We start from the raw sequence: 5,679 nt of genomic DNA on the forward strand, positions 1-5,679 counted from the left end.
CCGGTGATTCACGAACGTTAAAACTTGTAAAAATTATATGATGACATATATATGGTTATATATATAGTTAACATGATATTATGATAAGTAAAAATATCATTAAGTATATTAACAATGAACTACATATGTAAAAACAAGACTACTAACTTAATGATTTTGAAACGAGACATATATGTAACGATTATCGTTGTAACGACATTTAATGTATATATATCATATTAAGAGATATTCGTACATCATAATATCATGATAATATAATAATTTAAAATCTCTTTTGATATTATAAACATTGGGTTAACAACATTTAACAAGATCGTTAACCTAAAGGTTTCAAAACAACATTTACATGTAACGACTAACGATGACTTAACGACTCAGTTAAAATGTATATACATGTAGTGTTTTAATATGTATTCATACACTTTTGAAAGACTTCAAGACACTTATCAAAATACTTCTACTTAACAAAAATGCTTACAATTACATCCTCGTTCAGTTTCATCAACAATTCTACTCGTATGCACCCGTATTCGTACTCATACAATACACAGCTTTTAGATGTATGTACTATTGGTATATACACTCCAATGATCAGCTCTTAGCAGCCCATGTGAGTCACCTAACACATGTGGGAACCATAATTTGGCAACTAGCATGAAATATCTCATAAAATTACAAAAATATGAGTAATCATTCATGACTTATTTACATGAAAACAAAATTACATATCCTTTATATCTAATCCATACAACAACGACCAAAAACACCTACAAACACTTTAATTCTTCAATTTTCTTCATCTAATTGATCTCTCTCAAGTTCTATCTTCAAGTTCTAAGTGTTCTTCATATATTCCAAAAGTTCTAGTTTCATAAAATCAAGAATACTTTCAAGTTTGCTAGCTCACTTCCAATCTTGTAAGGTGATCATCCAACCTCAAGAAATCTTTGTTTCTTACAGTAGGTTATCATTCTAATACAAGGTAATAATCATATTCAAACTTTGGTTCAATTTCTATAACTATAACAATCTTATTTCAAGTGATGATCTTACTTGAACTTGTTTTCGTGTCATGATTTTGCTTCAAGAACTTCGAGCCATCCAAGGATCCATTCAAGCTAGATCCATTTTTCTATTTTCCAGTAGGTTTATCCAAGGAACTTAAGGTAGTAATGATGTTCATAACATCATTCGATTCATACATATAAAGCTATCTTATTCGAAGGTTTAAACTTGTAATCACTAGAACAAAGTTTAGTTAATTCTAAACTTGTTCGCAAACAAAAGTTAATCCTTCTAACTTGACTTTTAAAATCAACTAAACACATGTTCTATATCTATATGATATTCTAACTTAATGATTTAAAACCTGGAAACACGAAAAACAACGTAAAACCGGATTTACGCCGTCGTAGTAACACCGCGGGCTGTTTTGGGTTAGTTAATTAAAAACTATGATAAACTTTGATTTAAAAGTTGTTATTTTGAGAAAATGATTTTTATTATGAACATGAAACTATATCCAAAAATTATGGTTAAACTCAAAGTGGAAGTATGTTTTCTAAAATGGTCATCTAGACGTCGTTCTTTCGACTGAAATGACTACCTTTACAAAAATGACTTGTAACTTATTTTTCCTACTATAAACCTATACTTTTTCTGTTTAGATTCATAAAATAGAGTTCAATATGAAACCATAGCAATTTGATTCACTCAAAACGGATTTAAAATGAAGAAGTTATGGGTAAAACAAGATTGAATAATTTTTCTCATTTTAGCTACGTGAAAATTGGTAACAAATCTATTCCAACCATAACTTAATCAACTTGTATTGTATATTATGTAATCTTGAGATACCATAGACACGTATACAATGTTTCGACCTATCATGTCGACACATCTATATATATTTCGGAACAACCATAGACACTCTATATGTGAATGTTGGAGTTAGCTATACAGGGTTGAGGTTGATTCCAAAATATATATAGTTTGAGTTGTGATCAATACTGAGATACGTATACACTGGGTCGTGGATTAATTCAAGATAATATTTATCGATTTATTTCTATACATCTAACTGTGGACAACTAGTTGTAGGTTACTAACGAGGACAGCTGACTTAATAAACTTAAAACATCAAAATATATTAAAAGTGTTGTAAATATATTTTGAACATACTTTGATATATATGTATATATTGTTATAGGTTCATGAATCAACCAGTGGCCAAGTCTTACTTCCCGATGAAGTAAAAATCTGTGAAAGTGAGTTATAGTCCCACTTTTAAAATCTAATATTTTGGGATGAGAATACATGCAGGTTTTATAAATGATTTACAAAATAGACACAAGTATGTGAAACTACATTCTATGGTTGAATTATCGAAATCGAATATGCCCCTTTTTATTAAGTCTGGTAATCTAAGAATTAGGGAACAGACACCCTAATTGACGCGAATCCTAAAGATAGATCTATTGGGCCTAACAAACCCCATCCAAAGTACCGGATGCTTTAGTACTTCGAAATTTATATCATATCCGAAGGGTGTCCCGGAATGATGGGGATATTCTTATATATGCATCTTGTTAATGTCGGTTACCAGGTGTTCACCATATGAATGATTTTTATCTCTATGTATGGGATGTGTATTGAAATATGAAATCTTGTGGTCTATTATTATGATTTGATACATATAGGTTAAACATATAACTCACCAACATTTTTGTTGACGTTTTAAGCATGTTTATTCTCAGGTGATTATTAAGAGCTTCCGCTGTCGCATACTTAAATAAGGACGAGATTTGGAGTCCATGCTTGTATGATATTGTGTAAAAACTGCATTCAAGAAACTTATTTTGTTGTAACATATTTGTATTGTAAACCATTATGTAATGGTCGTGTGTAAACAGGATATTTTAGATTATCATTATTTGATAATCTACGTAAAGCTATTTAAACCGTTATTGATGAAATAAAGATTATGGTTTGTTTTAAAATGAATGCAGTCTTTGAAAAACATCTCATATAGAGGTCAAAACCTCGCAACGAAATCAATTAATATGGAACGTTTTTAATCAATAAGAACGGGACATTTCAGTCGGAGTCCAGACTCACTAATGCATCCTAACGAATTATCAGTTAGACACACTAATGCAGACCTGGTTCGCTAAGACCATCGCTCTGATACCAACTGAAATGACCCGTCCTAATCCATCCGGACAAAGTCCATATCGATTACAAACAATTCACAATAGTTGGTTACATCGCGAGGTACTTGACCTCTATATGTTACATTTTACAAACATTGCATTTGTTTTTAAAAGACAAACTTACTTTATATCGAAAATTGACGACATGCAAATCATTTCATAATATATTCAACTATAATTGACTAAATAATAATTTTGATGAACTCAACGACTCGAATGCAACATCTTTTGAAATATGTCATGAATGACTCCAAGTAATATCTTTTAAATGAGCAATTGCACAGCGGAAGACTTCTTTCATACCTGAGAATAAACATGCTTTAAAGTGTCAACTAAAAGGTTTGTGAGTTCATTAGTTTATCATAACAATCATTTCAATATTTTAATAGATCACAAGATTTCATATTTCAATTTCTCATAAACATACGTCCCATGCATAGAGACAAAAATATCATTCATATGGATTGAACACCTGGTAACCGACATTCACAATATGCATATAAGAATATCCCCATCATTCCGGGATCCTCCTTCGGACATGATATAAATTTCGAAGTACTAAAGCATCCGGTACTTTGGATGGGGCTTGTTGGGCCCGATAGATCTATCTTTAGAGTTCGCGTCAATTAGGGTGTCTGTTCCCTAATTCTTAGATTACCAGACTTAATAAAAAAGGGCATATTCGATTTCGATAATTCAACCATAGAATGTAGTTTCGATTACTTGTGTCTATTTCGTAAAACAGTTATAAAAACAGCGCATGTATTCTCAGTCCCAAAAATATATATTGCAAAAGCATTTAAAAGGGGATTAATGAAACTCACGCATATAAATATTGTAAAATAGTTATTAAAACATTGCATGTATTCTCAGCCCAAAAATATATATAAAATGGGAATAATGAAACTCACCTAATGTATTTTGTAGTAAAAATACATATAACGAAACTGAACAATGTATGGTTGGCCTCGGATTCACGAACCTATATTATTTGTATGTCTATTAATATACATAATTGTAACCGAAGAAATATATATATATATAAATTTAATAGTTATATTCTTTTTATATTATTAATATATATATGTTTCATAAATTCATTTTGTATAAAGATATATTAATTTTGTTATGTTATATGTATTAAATAAATAAATATATATATATATATATATATATATATATATATATATATATATATATATATATATATATATATATATATATATATATATATATATATCATTTACATATTAATAACAATAGTTATAATAATACCAAAATAATATTAATGGTGGTAAAAATGATAATGATTATAATACTTAATGTTTCTAGTAAAAATAATAATATTAATGATAGTTTTTAATCATAAATCTTATAATGATAATATCAGTAGTTTTTAATAAAATGAATCATTTATTAATAATGGTAATAAAATAATAATCTTTGATATTAATACTTAATACTTAATAATAATAATTGTAACAATTTTATTATTAACGGTAATCTTAATAATAATACTTTTATTAATGATATTAATAAGAATTCTAAAATGTTTCTAATACTAATCTTAATGAAAATAATAGTAACTTTTATGATTTTCATACTAATAATAATAATAATAATAATAATAATAATAATAATAATAATAATAATAATAATAATAATAATAATAATAATAATAATAATAACAATAATAATAATAATAATAATATAATAATAATAATAATAATAATAATAATTCTATTAACAATAATGATAATAATACATATTTTAGTAATAATAATATTAATAATTATAGCACTTGTAATGGTAACAATAATTAGTAATAACAATGTTAGTTATAATAATAATCTTAAAATTCATCCTGCTTAATAATAATGAAAATACCTACTAATACTTAGTTACAATAATAATAATCACAATTATAATAATTAAAATAATAATAACAATAATGATTAAAAAAAAATTGGAACTACCACAAATAAGCCACACAAAAAAAAAATGCACCAAGCGAGGCTCGAGACCTCTCGTTACCCGACACCACCCTCTAACCATCCGTTCTGTCCTGTCTTTCTGTGTTTATACTCCAGTTAATATTATTTAACCTGACTCAATTGTTTTCCCTATTTCACCTTCTTTGTTTTTCTCAAATTGATCGACCAAAACATGTATCAATCCAAACCAGTCATGAACCAATTTTTATTAGAATATTAATACGAATTGTAACAACAAAATGTAATTGAATTTTTAAAAAATAAAAATAAAAAAAAAGACTGCACCAGCAGTCTGTTCATCGTGAAACAGAAACAAAAAAAAAATAAATATTTAACTCATAATTACAGATTAAATGGAACAAATGGAAAACATAACTAATTCATATTTTATGAATACAAAAAGGTTTTTAAGATTCCTCAACAAACTTACACGTTTAGTTGGAGTTTGGAATTAAAAAAAAATAAAGAGCAGC

This window comes from Rutidosis leptorrhynchoides, chromosome 8 (genome assembly GCF_046630445.1).
Source record: "Rutidosis leptorrhynchoides isolate AG116_Rl617_1_P2 chromosome 8, CSIRO_AGI_Rlap_v1, whole genome shotgun sequence".
Taxonomy (NCBI): domain Eukaryota; kingdom Viridiplantae; phylum Streptophyta; class Magnoliopsida; order Asterales; family Asteraceae; genus Rutidosis; species Rutidosis leptorrhynchoides.